The 23,425-nt window shown below is 49.9% G+C and overlaps 1 protein-coding gene across 1 annotated transcript in view; it reads left to right on the top strand.

Annotated features, from left to right (window-relative positions):
• Window positions 1-23,425, top strand: part of LOC147124160 (neuromedin-K receptor-like) — a 154,367-nt gene that overhangs the window by 85,847 nt on the left and 45,095 nt on the right. The window lies entirely within an intron of this gene.

Genomic DNA, 23,425 nt, shown 5'->3' on the forward strand with positions numbered 1-23,425 from the left:
CAAAAGTGGCTACTGAGGCAGAGACTATGGCCACGATTTTACTGACCTCTGCAGATCCATGGTGGACGATGTTGGTGGCGGCCCTGCTGCTGGCTCCATCCCGCTCTGTGAAATGACTTTCCATTGATAGGGCTTGTTAAACCCTCCCAGCGCATTTCGCAGGCCAATTAGAAGAAGCGGGTCTGATGATGTCATTTCATGATGCGTTATCAGCCGGTTTCCTTAAAGGGACCATGGTCAAATTTATCTTGACATTTGTGCTCAGTGTTCTACATCACTGAGGTGCTGCAAACAGTGATGATGACTGCATAGATGCACAGGGCTGCACCCAGGCTCTCCCATGACTCTCTCCATATGCTTATGGAGGGAGCCACAGCACGCAGGGAGGTTCTCTTCCCTTCCAATGGGCGGAAGAGACCTCCCCAGGAGACCTAAACAGCCTGGTTGCACATTGCACAGGAGGGCACATGCAGGGATGTGGGCAGGAGGACCTTTCAATTACCTCAGTAGATCATGAAGCGTTAGTACAAAGCCACACTCAACCTCATCCTCCTGTGCCACTCATCACATCCCCATCATTCTGCCTTCCCTACCCTACTCCTGCATATCCTTACTCACATCAACTTACCTTGCACCACCACCCATCCCTCTCTATCTACATTATCACTTCCCCATCTCACTAGCCACCCCTCATACTCACCCTCATCCTAGTGCAAACATACCAACAAACAACATACAAGGGGAGCCACTTGAGTGGTTTATCCAATGTTCATGTAAAGTTTCTGTTAATGGGTGGGACTGCACTGGCCTGGTTCCATTCTTATCTAACTAATCGTAGCCAGGGAATCACCTGCAATGGCTTCGCTTCCTGCTCCCGCATCATTACCTCTGGTTTCCCCCAAGGATCTATCCTTGGCCCCCTCCTATTTATCATCTACATGCTGCCCCTTGGCGACATCATCCGAAAACACAGCATCAGTTTCCACATGTACACTGACGACGACCAGCTCTACCTCACCACCATTTCTCTCGACCCCTTCACGGTCCCTAAATTGTCAGACTGCATGTCCGACATCCAGTTCTGGATGAGCAGAGTTTTCTCCAATTAAATATTGGGAAGACTGAAGCCATTGTTTTTGGTCACCAGCAAAAACTCCGTTCCCTCGTCACTGAATCCATCCCTCTCCCTAACATCAGTCTGAGGCTGAACCACACTGTTCGCAATCTTAGTGTTATATTTGACCCTGAAGTGAGCTTCCGACCACACATCTGCGACATAACTAAGACCGCCTATTTCCACCTCCGTAACATCGCCTGTCTCCACCCTTGCCTCAGCTCATCCACAGCTGAAACTCTCTGTTACCTCTAGATTTGATTATTCCAACACGCTCCTAGCTGGCCTCCCACATTCTACCCTACGTAAACTTGAGGTCATCCAAAACTCGGCTGCCCGTGTCCTAACTCGCACCAAGTCCCAATCAAATTGAAAACAAAGGCATACAATGTTGCAAAGATTAGTGGTAAGCCAGACGATTGGGAAATTTTTTAGAAACCAGCAAAGGATGACTAAAAAAATAATGAGAGAGAAGATAGATTATGAGAGTAAACTAGCTAAAAATATAAAAACAGACAGTAAGAGCTTCTACAGGTATATAAAAAGGAAGAGAGTAGCTGAAGTAAATGTTGGTCCTTAGAGGATGAGACTGGGGAATTAATAATGGGAAACAGGGAAATGGATGAGACTTTGAACAAATACTTTGTATCGGTCTTCACAGTAGAAGACACTAAAAGCATCCCAATAATAGATAATCAAGGGGCTATAGGGAGGGGGTGTAGTGTATGTGCCTTTAAGTCAGAACTACTTTTACAGCTCCTGTATACTGTAGTACTGGCAGTGACCACACCGGTATATAAGCTTTGCGCATGCCTCTGTATCCCAGTCTAGAGATTACCCCCCGCCAGTAAAGACCTGTTATTTGTTAATGTACAGCATCTGTGTGATTATTTAATAATAGCATATCCACTGAACCACGGATCCAACAGTGGCGACGAGTGTCGATTCGAATCTACCTGCAACATAAAAACATTTTTTTTTTTAAATAGTCGAGGCCAGGAACACGGGCGTCGACCACGAGCAACCGCCCAGCAGTCAGGCAGAGATCCAACTTCGCAGGGGAGGCTGTGGAGAGCCGGGCTTGGTTCCCCAGCCACAACGAGCAGTAAGAGACCAACGACAGGTCCAGTGCAGACCCTTCCTGAGCAGCGGCGGCTGGAGCCGACCGACGGCGGAGAGAAAGCCGAGCAGCGTCGACGGGGTAAGACAGAGGGTGAAGAGCGGAGGGCGCAGCCGGGGGTTGAACACCAAGCGGCGTCGAGAAAAATAAAACAAACCGGAGAGAGAGAGGGTAAGAAACAGCCGGGTTCTAGACTGAGCGGCGTCGAAAAATATAAAAAGAAGAACGCGCAGAGCACAGCCAGTGCTCACGGGCTGAACAGGGTCCACGGGGCGAAGAAAGGGGAGACGCCATTGAGCCGCGGAGAAGAGGGAAGAGCGCGGGAGGCGCCATTTTTAGAAGCCGCAGCGGAGAAGAAGGGCGAGCGCGGGAAGGAAGGAAAGCACAGGAGATGCCATTTTGTGCCAGCGGAGAAGAAGGGGAAGCGCGGAGGCGCCATTTGTGATAGTTAACTCACATCCAAGGATGCCGAAGAGTGGCAGTATCTCTACGTTCGACAATGAAGTCAAAGATTGGGCGACATATGTGGAACGTATTGAGGTGTACTGCAGGGCGAATGAAGTGCCAGATGCTAATAAAGCACTGGTTCTGTTAAATTCCATGGGTGCAAAAACTTATGGGTTACTGCGAAATCTAATAACCCCAGAGAAGCCGGTAAACAAGAAGTTTGAAAGCATAGTAGAAATCCTACAGGACCACTTAAACCCCACACCGCTGCTGATAGCAGAACGATTTAAGTTCCATAAAAGGAACCAACACCAAGACGAAAGCAATGCTGAGTACCTAACGGAACTGCGCAAGCTATCGAAACACTGCCAGTTTGGAGTGGGACTAGCAGACACGTTAAGGGACAAGTTTGTGTGTGGGCTACAAAGTGAAGGAACCCAGAAACGGCTTCTATCAGAAAAGGACCTTACGCTGGACAAGGCTTTCAGCATTGCAGTATCACACGAAGCAGCCGTAAGGGGCGCTGCAGAGATACAACGGAGACCGCAAGAATATGGCACCAATGAAATGTCCTATGGAACAGGGAAGTGCTATCGCTGCGGCAGAACAACACATGACCAGAAAGATTGTTGGTTCAAGGACCAAGTGTGCAGACTGTGTGGGAAAGCAGGACACATAGCAAGAGTCTGCAGGTCTGGGAAGAAAACCAACAGTAAGAAATCTCCACAGGAGAAGTACAAAAAGGTACACCAGGTGATGGACAGTGGTTCAGACGAACAGAAAAGTGACACAGACTCCGGAAGCAAGGAGCTGGGTTGCCTGAAACTACATAAGGTAACTGAAATGGAGGATCAGCAGACTATCTGGGTTACACTCAAGATAGACGGAGTCCAAGTGGAAATGGAATTGGACACAGGGTCAGCTCTAACAGTCATAAATCAGAGCGACTACAAGCGGCTATTTTCACACATACCCTTGAAAGCTACAGAGATTGTCTTGAACACGTATTCGGGGCAAAAAGTCTACCCCAAAGGAAAAATAAGGATGAAAGTGACATATAAAGGCCAGGAAATACCTAAAATGGATATATATGTATTGCCAAATGGAGGACCACCACTGCTAGGACGTGAATGGATCCGGAAGATACAATTAGATTGGCATTCCATACAGGCGCTGAAGGTTGAGGCCAAAAAGGATTACGACGTCACACCTGGTCGACTGTCAAAAATGCTAACTGACGCAAAAGAAGTGTTCGAGGAGGGACTAGGAACACTAAAAGGAATAACAGCAACGATTAAAATAGAGGAAAATGCAAGCCCAAAGTTTCTTAAGGCCAGACTAGTGCCTTATGCGATCAGACCAGCTGTCAAAGCAGAACTGGAAGGGTTGGAACGTTCAGGAGTACTGTCCAAAGTGGACTGGAGCGAGTGGGCTACACCCATCGTTCCTGTAATGAAGAGGTCGTTGAGTAATACACCTGGGGAACCAAAGAAGGTCCGCATCTGTGGGGATTTTGAGGTGACAGTGAACCCAGTCCTTCACACGGTGCAATATCCGCTTCCACGAATTGAGGATATTTTTGCCTCGCTATCTGGAGGTAAACGCTTTACCAAAATTGATCTAGCCCAGGCGTACTTGCAAATGGAGGTAGAAGAAGCTTCGAAACATTACCTTACGATCAACACTCATAAAGGTCTCTATCAATACAACCGGCTGGTGTTTGGAGTAGCCTCATCTCCGGCTATCTGGCAAAGGGCGATGGATCAGGTCCTGCAAGGGATTCCAGGGAGCCAGTGTTATTTGGACGACATTTTGGTCATGGGCGAAAATGACGGTGATCACCTCGCCAACTTGGAGAAGGTGCTCACCAGATTAAAGGAGTATGGGCTACGAGCTAATCGCCACAAGTGCGAGTTTTTCCAGAAACAGATCTCGTATTGTGGCCACGTCATCGATGAACAGGGGTTACATAAGTCCCCTGACAAGATTGAGGCAGTAGTCAAGGCTCCAGCATCGGAAAATGTGTCACAACTGAGGTCGTTCCTCGGGCTGGTAAACTACTACCACAAGTTCTTACCAAATTTGTCTACGGTATTACACCCGCTGAACACCCTACTGCAAACAGGGGTACCATGGAAGTGGGATGACGAACGTAGACGAGCTTTCCAGAAGTGTAAAGACTTGATCACATCAAAAGAGGTGTTGGCCCATTTCAACCCAGCACTAATAATTCGTTTGGCATGTGATGCATCACCCTACGGTATTGGAGCGGTGCTGTCGCACAAATTCCCAGACGGGTTGGAGAGGCCAGTAGCCTTTGCGTCTCGGTCACTAACCTCAGCCGAGCGCAACTACGCCCAGATTGACAGGGAGGCCCTCAGCCTAGTATGGGGAGTAAAAAAATTCAACCACTATCTGCATGGGCAGAAGTTCACCTTGCTGATTGACCACCAACCACTTGTCTCCATCTTTAATCCTAAGAAGGGCGTTCCAGTGATGACTGCACAGCGGTTGAAAAGATGGTCCCTGTTTCTAGGGGCGAATCAATATGAAATAGAATATAAAGGCACGAAACAGCATGGGAACGCTGATGGGTTATCGCGCCAGCCACTGCCTACTGTGGAGGAAGCACCAGCAGTGGACCCTATTGAGATATTTTATTCGTCAATAATTGAACGATTGCCAGTAACAAACGCGGATATAGAGAAGGAGACCCACAATGATCCGACGCTGTCACGGGTATATGAATTGACGGTGAGGGGATGGCCAACACATGGCGACTCACTGTTGCCAGCATTCTCATCCAGAAGAGAACAGCTGTCAGTATGCCAGGGGACAGTGATGTGTGGATCCAAAGTGGTGATTCCACCCAAGTTAAGGGAGAGAGTGCTAAATGAGCTACATGAAGGTCATCTGGGGGGAGTGAAAATGAAAAGCCTTGCTAGGGCTTATGTGTGGTGGCCGGGAATCGATCAACAAATCGAAGACCTAACTGAGAGCTGCTTAGGATGCCAGAAGGTCCAAAATGCACCACCACATGCCCCTCTACACCCATGGGAGTGGCCCTCCTCTCCATGTCAAAGGGTGCATATTGATTTCGCTGGTCCATTCATGGACTCAATGTTCTTAATAGCAGTGGATGCTCATTCATAGTGGCCTGAGGTGATAAAAATGTCTTCAACCACTACAGAGAAAACGACTGCAGTCCTACAGACCATATTTGCCAGAAACGGTTTGCCAGAGCAGATTTGCTCTGATAATGGACCACAGTTTGTGTCTGACGAGTTCCAAAAATTCATGAAAAGGAATGGGGTAAGGCATTACACATCCACCCCGTATCATCCAGCCACAAATGGATTGGCTGAGAGGTTCGTACAAACCTTTAAGAAGGCGATAAAGGCCATGTGCGACGATGAAATTCCACTACAGCATAAGATGGACAATTTCTTATTAGCCTACCGAAACGTGACACATGCAGTTACCAACCAGACCCCGGCCATGATGTTCTTTAACCGAAGGTTGAGATCTCGTCTGGACTTGCTCAGACCAAATGTGCGAAGAAATGTTGAGGACAAACAATTCCAGCACATCAATGAGAAGCCGACAAGGAGCTTCAATGTAGGGCAACCAGTCTTGGCCCGTGACTATCGAACAGAGAAGTGGCAACCCGGAACGATATGTACAAGGCAGGGGCCATTAATGTACACAGTGGATGTCGGGGAGAACATTGTGAGACGCCACGTCGATCAGATCTTAGCGTCACAGGAACGCGTCAACCCCATGTCTCGAGTACCTGGGGATGAAACCGACATACCGGTAGCATCTACTTCAGACCCAGTAGCAGTGGAACCCGATGAACTACCTGATGAAAAGGGGTCAGAATCGCCTCTGCACCAAGAACAAGAACCTCTGGAAAGGCGCTATCCCGAAAGGGTCAGGAAGCCGCCCCAAAGGCTGAGGCCTAGAAATTCAGTTGTTTGCGCCAGCCGCTAGCGCCTTAGGAGGAGGAGATGTGGGGTGCTAGGCGGCTAGTGGCCGGGCGCAGCGCGATCTGCGCCTCTCCCCAACTTCAGTAAAGATTTAGCGGCGGCGCAAAGCCTTTGCGCGCGCTCAGCTGCGCGCGCAGATCCTGACGTCATTTCATCGTGCAACGCCCTTTGTGCGCCCCAAACCGGAAATTCAGTGGTGCCGGCCTATTGTGCGCCTGGCGCCCCTAGCAACTGGTAGAGGGGAACGGTTCACAGTCGCTGCGGGGCGCGGGGGGCGCAAATTAAAGGGCACTCCTCCTGCAGTAGAAAAGGCAGCCATTTTGCAACACTCCTTCTTTGTGAGAGACGGATCTTTGCAGAGAGACAAAGGTAGAGAGCTTTCTGGTTTGGCTCAACACTCGCACAGGTACTTGTGGCTTCAGGCCACAGCTTTGCACTTGTCTTTAACTTCAGAGCCATCTCATTGATTGGAAACATATAATGGGGGCTGCAATGGGTGCAAACGTTGGCCTTCTCCATTGCATTCAAAGGGCTCAGAGACGCCGTGAGAGAGTGGCAGTCATGGCCAGACAGAGAGGGGGCAACAGGCGTTGGCAATGGAGGCCTTACCCACCCAGGGTATACCGCCAGCAGTTCTCATATCTGAACATGTCTGACGAGCAGTGTGTTCGGAGGCTGCGATTCCGAAGGGCGGTGGTCACTGAGATCTGCCACCTGGTTCGCGGAGATCTGCAGCCACATCTGAGGAGCAGGACGTCTCTGTCGGTGGCAGCGAAGGTGATGGTGTCTCTCAACTTCTATGCCACCAGCTCCTTCCAATCCGCTACTGGGGACATTTCCAACATCTCCCAGTTTGCCGTACATTGCTGCATCCGCCAGGTGACCAATGCCCTTTTCAGAAGGAGACGTCAGTTCATCTCCTTCTCCATGGCCCTTGTCAAGCAGCAACAGCGTGCAATGGGCTTTGCAGCGTTAGCGGGCTTCCCCATGGTGCAGGGCGCCATTGACTGCACGCATGTGGCTTTGCGGGCACCTCTAGAGAATGCCGAGGATTACCGCAACCGGAAGGGCTACCATTCGCTCAACGTGCAGTTGGTGTGTGACCACAGGCAGCTCATCCTAGCTGTCAATGCCCACTTTCCAGGCAGCAGCCACGGTGCCTTCACCCTGCGCCAGACTTCTGTGGCAGACATGTTCCAGGCCCAGCCTCACCCACGAGGATGGCTTCTCGGGGACAAAGGCTATCCTTTGTGCACCTGGCTGCTGACCCCGCTCCGTGCGCCCAGCACCCCTGGTGAAGAGGGATACAATGACAGCCATCAAGCAACCAGGAGCATCATTGAGCAAACAATCGGCATCCTGAAGCCACGGTTCCGCTGTCTGGATCGTTCCGGAGGAGCCCTACAGTATTCGCCTGAGCGAGTCTCCCATTTCGTGGTCGTGTGCTACATGCTGCACAACCTGGCTATCCGCAGGACTCAGCCACTGCCACCAGACATTGGAGGACCACCAGAGGAGGAGGAGGAGGACCAGCACAGGAGGGAGGCAGAAAGTGCAAGGGCCGCCCGTCGGCGGCTTATTGAACATCGGTTCTAGGCCCCCTCTCAGGGAATGGCTTGTGCCAATGGCACAAGATGAATGTAGCCGCTCCACAAGCCCTCAGCCGAGCAGGGCAACCAGGACTTCCAAAAGAAAGCATGGACAGTGCGATTTAAGAACATTTATTACTTTGATACCTCTGCCCTTCCCACATAACAAACTAATGGAGAGAAGCCCCCCCAAAAAACACAAATCGACCAGTCTCGGCCTTTCAAAAAACACAAATCCACCCTCCCCCTTTAAGAGCTCATCGGCGCCAGAGTGTCTGCCGTCAATCAGCAGCTTGCTGCACCTGCGCTGCGCCCGCCCTCGGGGGTATCGCCCCGGGCCGCCGGCTTAGCGCCTAATGATAGTCGTGCATCGCCTGTTTTAGCGCAGCAGCAACCTCTTGAGGCGATGCCACTGAATATCGGCGAAGGTGGCGCGAAGTTGAGCCGGGTGCAAACTTTAGCGGCCGCCCGGCTGTAGTGCCCCAAACGTGGCTATACTGAATTTCTAGGCCTGAATCTATAAATGGACTTTTGTTGTTTAATGTACATGTTGAAATGTTAATTGTTATTTGAATATTAGGGGTATTACTAATCTAAAAGGGGAGGAATTGTAGTGTATGTGCCTTTAAGTCAGAACTACTTTTACAGCTCCTGTATACTGTAGTACTGGCAGTGACCACACCGGTATATAAGCTTTGCGCATGCCTCTGTACCCCAGTCTAGAGATTACCCCCCTCCAGTAAAGACCTGTTATTTGTTAATGTACAGCATCCGTGTGATTATTTAATAATAGCATATCCACTGAACCACGGATCCAACAGCGGGGAGCTTAAAACAATTGCTACCACTAGAGAAAAAGTACTCGGTAAAATAATGGGACTAAAGACTGACAAGTCCCCTGGACCTGATGGCCTGCATCCTAGGGTCTTAAAAGAAGTGGCTGCAGAGATAGTGGATTCATTGGTTGCAATCTACCAAAATTCCCTGGATTCTGGAGATGTCCCAGCGGATTGGAAAACCACAAATGTAATGCCCCTATTTAGGAAAGGAGGGAGACAGAAAGCAGGAAACTATAGACCAGTTAGCCTAACATCTGTCATTGGGAAAATGCTAGAGTCCATTATTAAGGAAGCAGTAGCAGGACATTTAGAAAATCATAATGCAGTCAAGCAGAGTCAGCATGGTTTTATGAAAGGGAAATCATGTTTGACAAATTTACTGGAGTTCTTTGAGGATATAACGGGCAGGGTGTATAAAGGGGAACCAGTAGATGTAGTGTATTTGTATTTCCAGAAGGCATTCGACAAGGTGCCACATAAAAGGTTACTGCACAAGATAAGAGCTCACGGGGTTAGGGGTTATATATTAGCATGGATAGAGGATTGGCTATCTAACAGAAAACAGAGTCAGGGTAAATGGGTAATTTTCCGGTTGGCAAACTGTAACTAGTGGGGTGCCACAGGGACCAGTGCTGGGGCCTCAACTATTTACAATTTATATTAATGACTTGGATGAAGGGACCGAGTGTAATGTAGCCAAATTTGCTGATGATACAAAGATAGGTGGGAAAGCAAGTTGTGAAGAGGACACAAAGAATCTGCAAAGAGATATAAATAGGCTAAGTGAGTGGGCAAAAATTTGGCAGATGGAGTATAATGTGGGAAAACATTGAAACCTTTATTTTCAACACTTTGCATTCTTGTACAGATTTGTGTGCAGCTTTGGAAGTGGCTTAGTGAGTTGCGGTGAATGGTGAGACAATAACGGTACCCCTGCAATGGTGGTGAGTGTGACAGGAATGGCTTGGGCATTGTAGGGATGCTTTGTGGTGTTGTTGTGTGGTGGTGCCAACCTGGCACATCATGTGGCAGCCAGGGTGTACAGCATCAAATTAAGTAAATCTGGCCATGGTGAGGCCATCGCTGGCCTCCCAGGCAGCAATGTGCTCGGTTGCTGATGCCCTGTGTCCTGTGCAGCATCAGATGATTGCGGAGAAGGTTGGTGTTGTTGTTGGTGCTGCTGGTGTGCCTGGTTCTGCTGGTGTTGGGGCTGATTGTGGTCAGATTCTGAGTACCAAGGTGAAACAATATAAACAGTACCCATGCTAATGGAATAGATGGCACGTGAAGTTTAGATGACAGAAGCAATCTGTCAATAGTGAGAGAGGTTGTTCCAATGAGGTGACACTGGATAGAGAGTTTGCTCCAAACACTTGCAGCCTGCATAAAGCTCACTCTGTGTTCCAAATGGAGTAAGCAACAGCTTCTGAGCTTGGAAAGTGAATAGCTGTGAGGTGGGAACTTTTATAGCACATTTCAAGCTGTCGAGTAATCAGCTCATTGAATGGCCATTCAACTCCCGCCTCAGCTAAACAGATATGATCCCCGAGCAGCATGGATCCCATGGACGAGCAGTTAAAGAAAAAAGTAAGGTTGAATGTATTGTTAATGATCTGTCAACAAGGCAATAATCATCTTACTTTGGGTCCCCCACCACTGCGTGTCAGGTCTGCTCAGCGCTGACAGACTCGACATTGGGAAAGGCGCATGGCAGCAGGTTGATCGCGGGGTCCCGACCCACTGTCAAAAAAAGACCACTTTCCCACCCGACCCGCCACCGATTCCGCCCGCTGACACCCCACCGCCCACCACCCCCCCGCACCTCCCACACCCACCACGGAAAACTCCAGCCATGAACCTCATTTTAAAAGGGAATTGGATAAGTATTTGAAAAGGAAGAATACTAATAGATCAGGGAAAAGTTAGGCCAATTGCATAGTGTAGAGCGCTCCAGTGGAAGACCCAGCACTGGCACAGATACGATGGGCTGGATTTTGCTACGGGGGCGGGTTGGGGTCGTGTTCCCCACATTTCGTGTTTCGCACACGAATCCTGAACGATGTGGGAAATTGATGCAATTTTGATTTTATAGCCCAATTGATTCCCCACGTGTGGGAACCCCTAGCCGGAGAACTGCTCAGGTGGGAAGCTCGCCTCCGATGACATCATCACTGCTGCTTCATTGAAGGGCTTCCACAAGCCTTGCTCACTTCAGCAGACTGCCAAGCTTCTGGCCCTGGCAGCTGCTGCTACCATCATCAATCATGGCGACACATCGGAGTAAGGCATCCCCCAGATTTGACGAGGCAGCCCTCCAGGCATTGGTGGAGGGAGCGACAGAGAGCAGGGAGGTGCTCTTCCCCTCCTCGGGGAGGAAGAAGCCACCCCAGCACACCAAGGCTGTGTGGCTGAGTAGGTGAACGCCAGCTCGAATACCAGCAGAACATGGATCCAGTGTCGGAAACGCTTCCATGACCTTCTGCGCACTGGAAAAGTGAGTATGATGTTCCCATCACTCTTAATCTGATCCCCATTGCCTTTCCTCACCAGCTCTCAGCTTTACCAATCTCTTCCTCCACATCCCACTTGACACTGACATCCATGCACCCTTTCCCACTCCCTCTCTCTCTATGGTCAGATTCACCTAACTAATGGACTATGCAGCCCTCACACTCCCTATCACTGTCATGCTATGAAAACAACTTACATCACATAGGGAGGGCCCTTGGTCTTGCCATCTCACTCCATCTTTCTCTCCTTCTAAGCATCTATGCCATTGATTCTCTACACTCACTCCTTCATTCTCGCTCAAACTCCACTTGTCTCCCCCATTGCAGGAAAAGAGAGCTCACAACCAAAGAGAGCGAGCCAGGACAGGGGGAGGGGCAGCCTCCTTAGCCCAGCTGACCCCATGGGAGGAGGCGATCCTGGAGATCGTCGGCATCCAGGACGACACACAAGTGGGGGACGGAGAGACCGGTGCAGCAGAGCAAGCTGGTGACAGAAGAGTTTTCCAACTCTCTCAATTGCATTGCATGACTCGCTGATAATGACTTGGAAGCTCTAGCAGATGGACCTCTGATCATCTGCAATAAGCACTGTGCAGGTAACCCTGGCCTCTCATCTCTGACACTTTCCTTTACTCCCCCACAGGACCATCGCAAGCTCCCGTCTCCAGGACGCAGGAGGAGGTTCAGCCTCAGCATCCAGACTCCTCAGAGGAAGCTGCAACCTCTGAGGGCGCAGCGTCAGCAGAAGGCAACGCACCCAGCACCAGCGCAGACACTCACACCTCGGTGGGACCTTCGGGACATAGAGTAGTGTTGTCACCTGGTGTATCACAGCTCACAAGTGAGCCTCAGGAGATGGTGGAGACAGGGACAGCAGTGGAGAGTCCTAGTCGGAGGGCGCAGCACTCTCCCAGCTCGGCTCAGCTGCATGTCGACCCTCTGCCTCTGGGTCCATCCACAGTATCAGCAGTGATGGCACTCCAGGAAAATATGCAGGAGTCTCTGGCAGGTTTTGTCTCCAGGGTTGCTGCGAGTGTGGAGCAAATGGAGGAGTCCATCGCTAACATGAGCAGAGCCTTTGTGGAGTCATTGGCGCATCAACGCATTACCACGGAAAGGATGGCAACCTCCGTGGAAAGGCTGGCTACGGCCATGGAGGAGATAAGTCGCGCGAGTGTTGAAAACATGGTGAGTGTTCAGACTAGACTGACATCTCTGGAGGAGCGATGGGCAGCTATTGAGCAGAGAAACCAGACCTTCATGGCAGTCCCTCTGAGAAGGACTGCCAGTCCCGACACGGGTCCCCATGGCTCCCCTGATGTGCAGCAAGGTGCTCTCTCGCCACTTGCAAGCACTGAGGGGGACCTGACCCATGAGAGGGATGATGGTGGCAGAGAACAAGGAGGTGGGGGCTCCTCTCCAAGCGCTCAAACTTCCATGCCACTGACAAGTCCTCGGTCAGAGCCCCACCTGAGTCAGCACCCAAGTGAGATTGGCGTCTCAACCCCTGCACAGCCGCAGCACCAGCAGACTGTTGCGCAGCCCTTACAGGCTCGCAACCCCAGAGGACGCCCGCCAAAGGTGTCCAGACAGGAGCAGCAAGGAAGTGAGCAAGGGGCCTCCACATCTGCTGATGCCACTGGGGAACCACTACGTAGGAGCACGCGTAAGAGAAAGAAACTGCACAAATAGTCACAAGGGTAGTCACTTGGGTGGAATTTAATGTGTTATGGTTGAAAGCCATCAGAATAATGGTAATAAATCATCTGTTGGCTACTGCTGTAGTTGTGGCGTGTGTCATTTCGCGAATGGGACTTTCACTTTGAGGTCAGTATGGTGGTCACACTGCTAGAAGTCAGCTGGTTCCTGGCTATTGTCAGTGCTCAGGTAAAAGGATGCGAGGCAATAGTCCCTCATGGGCGAGGCTCAGCAAATCTGCCCAATATGAGCGCGTTCCTTGCATGCCGGCCACCAATGTTCTCGCGCACTGCTGCCGCTGGTTGATGAGCCTCTGCAAGATGTTCGTCTTCGCTCTCCTCCTCCCCCTCCTCCTCCTCCTCATCTGAGGAGGATATGTCAGGAGCCACTTGGTCCTCGGCCATCTGCAAGCCACGACGCTGTGCCATGTTGTGAAGCACACAGCAAACCACAATGATTCTGGAGACCCTGGCTGCTGAGTATTGCAGGGCTCCACCTAATCTATCCAGGCATCTGAAGTGCATCTTCAGCAGACCAATGGTCTGCTTGATCATGGCTCTGGTGGAAAGGTGGCTGGAGTTGTAGTTCTCCTCAGCTGCGTTGGCTGGCCTCCTCAGTGGCGTCAATAGCCACGTCCTCAAGGGATAGCCCTTGTCTCCAAGTAGCCATCCGTTAAGTTGGTGTGGCGGACTGAATAGCGGAGGCACAGTAGACTGGCGCAGTATGAAGGAGTCATGGCAACTGCCAGGGTACTTGGCACAAACATGCAAAATTTCCTTCTTGTGGTCACACACTAGCTGAACGTTGAGGGAGTGGAAGCCCTTGCGGTTGACAAAAATACCAGGATTGCGATGGGGAGTGTGGTGTATGTAACCTGTTCCACCTTAAGAGAACTTAAGCCTGTTCCACCTTAAGAGATGTACTACTTTCTCTGGCTGCTGTATACGTAATACCGGTGGTGACCACCGGTATATAAGTACTGTGTAGTGACATTGTATTTAGTATAGTCCTGACCTCCAACTAGTAAAGACCTGTTGAACTTTATTCTTGTAGTCTGTGTCAGTAATTAATCTTAATATAACTGGAACACACAGACTTAACAGTGGCGACGAGTCCGATTCTTACCCTGCGGCAGTTTATATCCACGGCGGCTTCGTCCACAGAACGGGCGTCGAAGAGAGGCATCCACCCTCATCACCCTGCTGGAAGACACGTCGCGCGGCAGGCATCGAGAACCCGGAGTGCAGAAGACATCCTGAACTCGAAGCTTCCATCAGCGGCAGTCAGCTATCTTCTTTCTACCTCGGTGGTGGGTAAGCCGGTCAGCGACGCGAGCAGAAAGTCGGCCGCGTTGGCTGTACAGACGGGGGGAGGAAGACGGAGGAATAAGGGCGGTGAGATCGATCGCGACTGGAGATAAGGGCCGGGCCGCATTCGGGCCGGAAGGTGCAGCGCGGGGACATCGATCGCGGCTGGTGATAAGGGCCGGGCCGCTTTCGGGCCAAAAAGGCGCAGCGTCTGGGGCGACTGAAGGCGCGAGAGCCGCGGTGAAGGCGAACGCAGCCGGTGCTAATAACCGGGCTGCAAGAAGGGCTGCGAGGCGCGACATCGGGGAAGCGCGAATGCCCGAGGGAGCCGCGGTGAAGCGGAGACAGCGTCGGGGGAGTTACTAACCGCTGGGAAAGGGGAGCAGCAGCGGCATGCCAAACGCCATTGCAGCCAGTGGGTGAAGACCGCCAAGCGCGGGAAAACCGCCATTTTGTAGGCGGAGGATGAAGACAAGAGCGGGAAGCCGCCATCTTGGGATAAAATAAATTGCAACGATGCCTAAACATGGGAACATTGATACCTTTGATGGCAGCATCGAAGATTGGGCCATGTATGTAGAACGCATACAAAATTATTGTAAAGCAAATAAAATCCCAGATGCAGAGAAAGCACTAACGTTATTGAACTTAATGGGTGCGAAGACATACGGGCAATTGAAACACCTTTTATCACCAGATGAACCAGCAGATAAGACGTTCGAGGAGATTGTTACTGTCCTGAAAAATCATCTAAACCCCACGCCGCTGATGCTAGCGGAACGATTTAAATTTTACAGCAGAAGGCAGCTGAAGGATGAAAGCAATGCTGAATATTTAATGGAATTGCGTAAGCTGGCAAAGCACTGTCAGTTTGGAACGGGACTGACAGACGCGCTAAGGGATAAATTTGTGTGTGGATTATTAAAAGAAGATACACAAAAGCGACTGCTCGAGGAGAATGAGCTGACGCTTGAGAAAGCGGTCACTATGGCAGCAGCACACGAAGCCGCAGCGAGAGGCACGGCAGTAATGCAGCTACGGTCACCGGAACACAGTACAAATAAATTGGGTTTGAGTACTGTAAAATGTTATCGTTGTGGAAAGACAACACACGATCAGAACCAGTGTTGGTTTAAAAACCAAGAATGCAGAACGTGTGGCAGGCTTGGCCACATAGCTAAAGTATGCCGGTCAGGAAAGAAGACCAGCAACAAAAAGTCACCGCAAGGAAAATACATAAAGGTGCACAAGGTGACAAAGACCAGTTCGAACGAACAGAAGTCAGATTCAGACGCTAGCAGTAATGAACTGGGTAGCTTAAGAGTACACAACGTTGGTAAGGATGCAGATCTCCAGACAATTTGGGTCACTCTTCAGATAGCAGGAGTCCAAGTAAAGATGGAATTGGACACTGGATCGGCATTGACGGTCATGAATAAGAAAGATTACAAAAGGTTATTCCAACATATTCCCCTACGGGATACGGAGATTATATTGAAAACATACACGGGGCAAAGAGTGTACCCCATCGGAAAGATAGAGGTAAAAGTGGTCCACAAGGGCGAAGAAAGCCAAGTAATGGACTTATATGTGCTACCTGAAGGAGGTCCACCACTACTGGGACGGGAGTGGATTAGGAAAATGAATATGGACTGGCACTCCTTAAAAGCACTAACGGTAGATTCCGGGGAAACAGATGTCAAACCTAAACGATTGTCCAAAATATTGGATGATGCTAAAGAGGTGTTCCAGCAAGGACTGGGAACACTGAAAGGAATTACGGCAAACATCAAGATTGATGAACATGCACAACCAAAATTTTTCAAAGCCACACCGGTACCCTATGCAATACGACCTACTGTAGAAGCGGAACTGGAAGCGCTAGAACGTTCAGGTGTACTGTCTAAGGTAGATTGGAGTGAGGGAGCTACGCCCATTGTTCCCGTTATGAAACGTCCTTCGAGCAACAAGCCAGGAGAACCAGGGAAGGTTCGCATCTGTGGAGATTTCGAGATCACCGTTAATCCGGTGCTTCACACGGTGCAGTATCCGCTTCCGCGGATTGAGGATATTTTTGCTTCGTTGTCTGGCGGGAAACACTTCACCAAGATAGACCTGGCACAGGCGTACTTGCAGATGGAGGTTGATGAAGAGTCACGCCGGTACCTCACGATCAACACGCATAGAGGTTTGTACCGGTATAATAGGCTGGTTTTTGGAGTGGCATCGGCTCCGGCAATTTGGCAGAGGGCCATGGAGCAGGTATTACAGGGAATTCCAGGCACACAATGTTACCTGGACGATATTCTGATTACAGGGGATGGTGATGAAGAACACCTCGCAAACTTGGAACTGGTGCTCAACAGACTGAAAGAGTATGGACTTAGAGTTAATCGGCAGAAATGTGAGTTCTTTCAGAAGCGGATCTCGTACTGTGGTCATGTCATTGACCGGGAGGGGCTTCATAAGTCTCCTGACAAGATAGAGGCAGTTGTAAAGGCTCCCGCTCCGGATAATGTCTCTCAGTTGAGGTCGTTTCTGGGATTGATTAACTATTACCATAAGTTTCTACCGAATCTATCCACGGTACTGCACCCGCTGAACGCTCTTTTACAGAAGGGGTTACCGTGGGAATGGAGCGAAAACTGTAAGAAGCCATTTCGCAAAAGCAAAGAATTGATCACCTCAGAGGAAGTGTTGGCTCACTTCAACCCGACACTGCCTATTCAGTTGGCTTGTGATGCTTCTCCATATGATATTGGGGCAGTACTCTCACACAAGTTGCCAAATGGCACGGAAAGGCCAGTCGCGTTTGCATCCAGATCATTGACCTCCGCTGAGCGCAACTATGCGCAGATCGATAGGGAGGCTCTCAGCCTTGTATGGGGAGTGAAGAAGTTTAATCATTACCTGCAGGGCCAAAAATTCACACTTCTGACAGACCATCAGTCGTTGGTATCCATTTTTAACCCTAAGAAGGGTGTTTCGGTGATGACAGTACAGCGACTCCAGAGATGGTCCCTTTTCCTAGGGGCACATCAATATCAAATAGAATTCAAAGGTACAAAGCAGCATGGCAATGCTGATGGGCTGTCGCGCCTGCCACTACCTGAAGCAGAAGAGACGACGAAAGTTGACCCTGTTGAGTTATTTCATTCGACCATCATCGAGTGTTTACCAGTCACCAATTCAAGTATTGAAAGAGAAACCAGGAACGACCAGACACTGTCCCGAGTTTACGAGGTGACAGTGAAGGGATGGCCAACACATGGTGATCCTCTGTTACCAGCATTCTCGGCAAGGCGAGACCAGCTGTCCGTCTGCCATGGTACTTTGATGTACGGGACAAGAGTGATTATTCCTCCCAAGTTACGGGAAAGAGTTCTAAAGGAACTGCATGAAGGTCATCTGGGGGGAGTTAAGATGAAAAGTCTTGCTAGGGCTTATGTATGGTGGCCGGGCATTGACCAACAGATAGAGGAGTTGACAAAAAGCTGCACTGGGTGCCAAAAAGTGCAAAATGCACCTCCGATCGCACCGCTACACCCATGGGAATGGCCTTCAGCCCCATGGCAACGCGTACATATTGACTTTGCTGGTCCATTCATGGACTCCATGTTCCTAATTGCGGTGGACGCACATTCCAAATGGCCAGAAGTGATCAAGATGAATACCACTACTTCAGAAAAGACAATTGCGGTGTTAAGAACAATATTCGCAAGGAACGGATTGCCAGAACAGATATGTTCGGACAACGGACCACAGTTCGTGTCGGAAGAATTCCAAAAATTCTTAAAGAAGAATGGGGTGAAACATTATACCTCTGCCCCATATCATCCGGCGACAAACGGGTTGGCCGAGAGATTTGTCCAAACGTTCAAAAAGGCAATAAAGGCCATGAACGATGATCAGATTCCGCTACAGCACAAGGTGGACAATTTCCTAATGGCATATCGAAACGCCGCTCATGCAGTGACTAACCAAAGTCCTGCCATGATGTTTTATAACAGGAGGTTGCGGTCCAGGTTGGACTTGTTAAAACCAAATGTGTGGAGGGAAGTGGAAAACAAACAGTTCCGGCATATTAATAACAAGTCCACTCGAAGTTTCGACGTTGGACAACCAATGTTGGCAAGGGGCTATGGAAACGAAAAATGGCAGTCCGGAACAATTCGGGCCAGACAAGGACCTCTGATGTACACAGTAGATATTGGTAACAATGTGATAAGGCGTCATGCGGATCAACTGGTAGAATCAAGAGCAAGGGTCGAACCCATGGTTGCGACAGAGACAACTGTGGAAGACGTTAATGAACCTGAAGCATCTACCTCGGCAGGGACTGTACCTGATGATGACGTCCAATACATAGGAAACCAACAAGCAGAGTCACCTCAGCAACAAGAATCAGAGACCACTGAAAGGCGTTATCCAAACCGAATCAGAAGGCCTCCTGAGAGACTGAACCTTTGAACTGTTTATACCTGAAGTTATATATGTATATATGTTATTATGTTATGTTAAATGGGGATATGACTGTTAAGCTAAAAAGGGAGGATTGTGGTGTATGTAACCTGTTCTACCTTAAGAGAACTTAAGCCTGTTCCACCTTAAGAGATGTACTACTTTCTCTGGCTGCTGTATACGTAATACCGGTGGTGACCACCGGTATATAAGTACTGTGTAGTGATATTGTATTTAGTATAGTCCTGACCTCCAACTAGTAAAGACCTGTTGAACTTTATTCTTGTAGTCTGTGTCAGTAATTAATCTTAATACAACTGGAACACACAGACTTAACAGGGAGCCTTAAGGGCCACATGTGTGCAATCAATGATGCCCTGCACCCTTGGAAAGCCTGCAAGATTAGCAAATCCAACTGCTCTCGCCATGACACTTGCTCGATCCTTGGTGAAATGGATGTGATTGTGCGCAATGGCAAAGAGGGCATCGGTTACCCGCTTGATGCAGGTGTGTGCGGCCGCCTGGGAGATGCCGCTGATGTTTGCCGCTGATCCCTGGAATGAGCCTGAGGCAAAAAGGTTGAGTGCGATGGTGACTTTGACGGCCACTGATAAGGGGTGTCCAGCTGCTCCTCTGGGCTCCAGGTCTTGCTGCAGCATTGCGCAGATGTCAGCCACTATCTCTCGCGAAAGTCGGAGCCGCCTTTGGCACTGCTGCTCAGACATGTTGAGGTAGCTGACCCTGCGTCTGTAGACCCTGTTTGGGGGGTATCTCCTGCGCCGACGGCCTTCCATGCGCTGGCCCCTTCTGGCCTGTGCATCCTCAGGTGGGGCAGCAGCAGCTTGGCGCAACTGTTGTTGCTGCTGCTGTTGGGCGGCCTCATGTAATATCCAGAAGGGCAGGACAAAAATGGCTCCCATGCTTCTGGTAGATGCCTCAGTTGAGGAAGCGCTCAGTGAAGGTGGCGAAAGGGGTTTCCCAGGAGGTCACACTGGAGATGGTTGTCAGGCTGCAAACTTCCAGAGCTGTGGGTATGCCTTCTGAAAGATCCCCCAGACCTGAGAGAGCAAAGTTATGCCACCTGCAATTAAAGCCTGTTCAAATCTGCCATTTAATGGTTGAGCTGCAGCTGCTACTCCGCAAGCCAGTTGTGCTCCCGCCACGTTTCAGATGTGTGTTTCCCACCAGGCGTGTTTCCTGTGGGAAAACGATTAAACTTGCAACTGGTTAGGAAACTGGGATTATAGAGCCAATTGAGGGCTTGTTAAGGGCCTTAAGGGCCTATCCCGCCTCCTGGAGGCGGGACGGAGTCGGGACCAGCAGACATGAATTTAGGAAAATTGCGTGGAGGTGGGATGGAGGCGGGTTTGGGCCCGCACGCCAGTTTTGCGATTTTTATCCCCCACACGCCTCCAATCCCGCCTCCCCGGCCCTAGCAAAATCCAGCCCGATGAGTTAAATGGCCTCCTTTTATGCAGCAATTCCTTTTGAAAAAATAGCACTGGAGAAATTAATGGGACTGAAAGCCAATAAATCTCCTGGACCTGAGTGCCTACATCCGAGGGTTTTGAAAGAGGTGGCTATAGAGATAGTGGATGCATTGGTTGTTATTTTCCAAAATTCCATATATTCTAGAATGGTTCCTGCAGATTGGAAGGTGGCAAATGTAACCCCACTATTTAAGAAAGAAGGGAGAGAGAAAACGGGGAACTACAGACCAGTTAGCCTGACATCAGTAGTAGCTAGAATCTATTATTAAGGATGTGGTAACAGGGCACTTAGAAAATAATAATAGGGTTGGGCAGAGTCAACACGGATTTATGAAAGGGAAATCGTGTTTGACAAATCTGTTAGAGTTTTTTGAGGTTGTAACTAGCAGAATAGATAAGGGCGAACCAGTGGATGTGGTGTATTTGGATTTTCAGAAGGCATTCGATAAGGTGCCACACAAGAGGTTATTAAACAAAATTAGGGCTCATGGGATTGGGGGTAATATACTAGCATGGATTAAGGATTGGTTAACAGACAGAAAACAGAGAGTAGGAATAAACTGGTCATTTTCGGGCTGGTAGGCTGTAACTCACGCCTCAGCTATTCACAATCTACATCAATGATTTGGATGAAGGGACCAAATGTAATATATCCAAATTTGCTGATGATACAAAGCTGGGTGGGATTGTAAGTTGTGAGGAGGATGCAAGGAGGCTTCAAGGGGATATAGACAAGCTAAGTGAGTGGGCAAGAACATGGCATGTGAAGAAATGTGAAGTTATCCGCTTTGGTAGGAAAAATAGAAAAGCAGAGTATTTTTTAAATGGTGAGAGATTGGGAAATGTTGGTGTTCAGAGGGACCTGGGTGTCCTTGTACAAGAATCACTGAAAGTTACCATGTAGGTACAGCAAGCAATTAGGAAAGCAAATGGTATGTTGGCCTTTATTACAAGAGGATGTGAGTATAAGAGTAAAGGGCCTAGAAATTCGGTGGGCTGCGCCACCAGTTAGCGCCTAAAGAGGGCACTCAGTGGCTTTAGCGCCACTGGCCACGCCTCCCACGATATTTAGCAGGGCGCTAATGGCGGCGTTAGCCTGTAGTGCTGCGCCGCCACCGATGATGTCATCGGTGTGCACAGCGCCCCGCTACCGCCCCGATCGTGATATTTAGTCGCGCCCGCCTCTGGAACGCTGGTCGCAAATCGTGCCTGGTTCACGGGGCCTACCTGTGGCAGTAGTGGTGCAAATTAAGGTGGAGGTGCGGGGTGGCCATTTTTTTTGGTGGCCGCCTGCCAGCACCTCCGTCCCCGGCCTCCTGATCCCCCCCCGGGCAGTGCCGGCTGTGTCCTGAGAGCCTGGCACTTCTCCTCAGTGCCGGGCTCTTTTGCCGGCACTCGCGATCGATCATCGCGCTGGTGCAGGCCCCTCCCCCTTAAGAAGGGGAGGAAGGCCTACAGTACCGCAGCGTGCTGTGCCGCAGCGTGTGGCACTGCAGCACATTGTGCTGCGATATTCAGTTTCAGCGCCCTAAGAGGGACGCGGGGCGCCTCGAGCAGCGCCCCGCGCCCCTCTTGGGGCGCTCAAACTGAATTTCTGGCATGCGCAATGGCTCTGATCGCAGCGGTAATTCCGGCGCCCAGGCGAGCGTGGCGCCCCAAACGGGGCACCACCGAATTTCTAGGCCAAGATGTCTTACTGCAATTATATAGGGCCCTGGTGAGACCACACCTGGAGTTTTGTGTACAGTTTTGGTCTCCTTACCTAAAGAAGGATGTACTTGCCATAGAGGGAGTGCAATGAAGGTTCACCAGACTGGGTCCTGGGATGGGGAGATTGTCCTATGAGGAGAGATTGAGTAGACTAGGCCTATATTCTCTAGAGTTTAGAAGAATGAGAGGCGATCTCATTGAAAGATACAAAATCCTTACAGGACTTGACCGGGTAGATGCAAGGAGAATGTTTCCCCTGGCTGGGGAGTCTAGAACCAGGGGTCAGAGTCTCAGAATAAGGTGTCGGCCATTTAGGACAGAGATGAGGAGAAATTTCTTCACTCAGAGGGTCGTGAATCTTTGGAATTCTCTACCCCAGAGGACAGTGGAGGCTCAGTCATTGGGTATATTCAAGACAGCGATCGATAGATTTTTGAATATTATGGGAATCAAGGGATATGGGGATAGTGCAGGAAAGTGGAGATGAGGTAGAAGATCAGCCATGATCTTATTGAATAGTGGAGCAGGCTCGAAGGGCCAAATGGCCTACTCCTGCTCCTATTTCTTATGTTCTTATGTCGATGAGGTGAATATCTGAGAAATAAGTGAAGGGAGTAGGTGTTGTTTTCCCCTGGAGAAGAGTGGAAGGATTCGCAGGCTGATTAACAGTCTGACAGGCTACAGCGTGAATACTCCTTCCATGGCCATCCTTACACCAGCCAATAGGGTGGTTAATCTGATACGGCAGGAGGATTTGATGGGCTCCCACAGGCCAAATGATGGGGGGTGGGGGCACCCAGGGTGAGTATCCTGCTGTATATCAACCCCGAATTCAGAGCCGGAGACAAGCAAATGACTGTCTCCATTTGCCGGGACAGTCTGGAGCGGGGTTCAAACCCTGCACCTTCTGACTTTGAGGTGGGAGCGCTACCACTAAACCAAAGACTCACTACTACTGGAGGAGGTGAGATGGGGGAGTAAGTGGCAAAGTTGGAAAGATGGCAGTTTTGATGATGGCTTGGGATTTGGGGTTTAAAAGAAAAGATTCAGCTCCACTTGAACAGAACACCAAGGTTGTCTGCTAATGAAATTAGATTGAGGAGTCGGGTAGGTTGGTGGGTTAGTGCGAGAAGTACACCAGTGCGAGTGAG

Source organism: Somniosus microcephalus, chromosome 1, assembly GCF_052327205.1.
Source record: "Somniosus microcephalus isolate GS21.2 chromosome 1, FLI_Smic_1.0, whole genome shotgun sequence".
In the NCBI taxonomy this organism is placed as follows: Eukaryota; Metazoa; Chordata; class Chondrichthyes; order Squaliformes; family Somniosidae; genus Somniosus; species Somniosus microcephalus.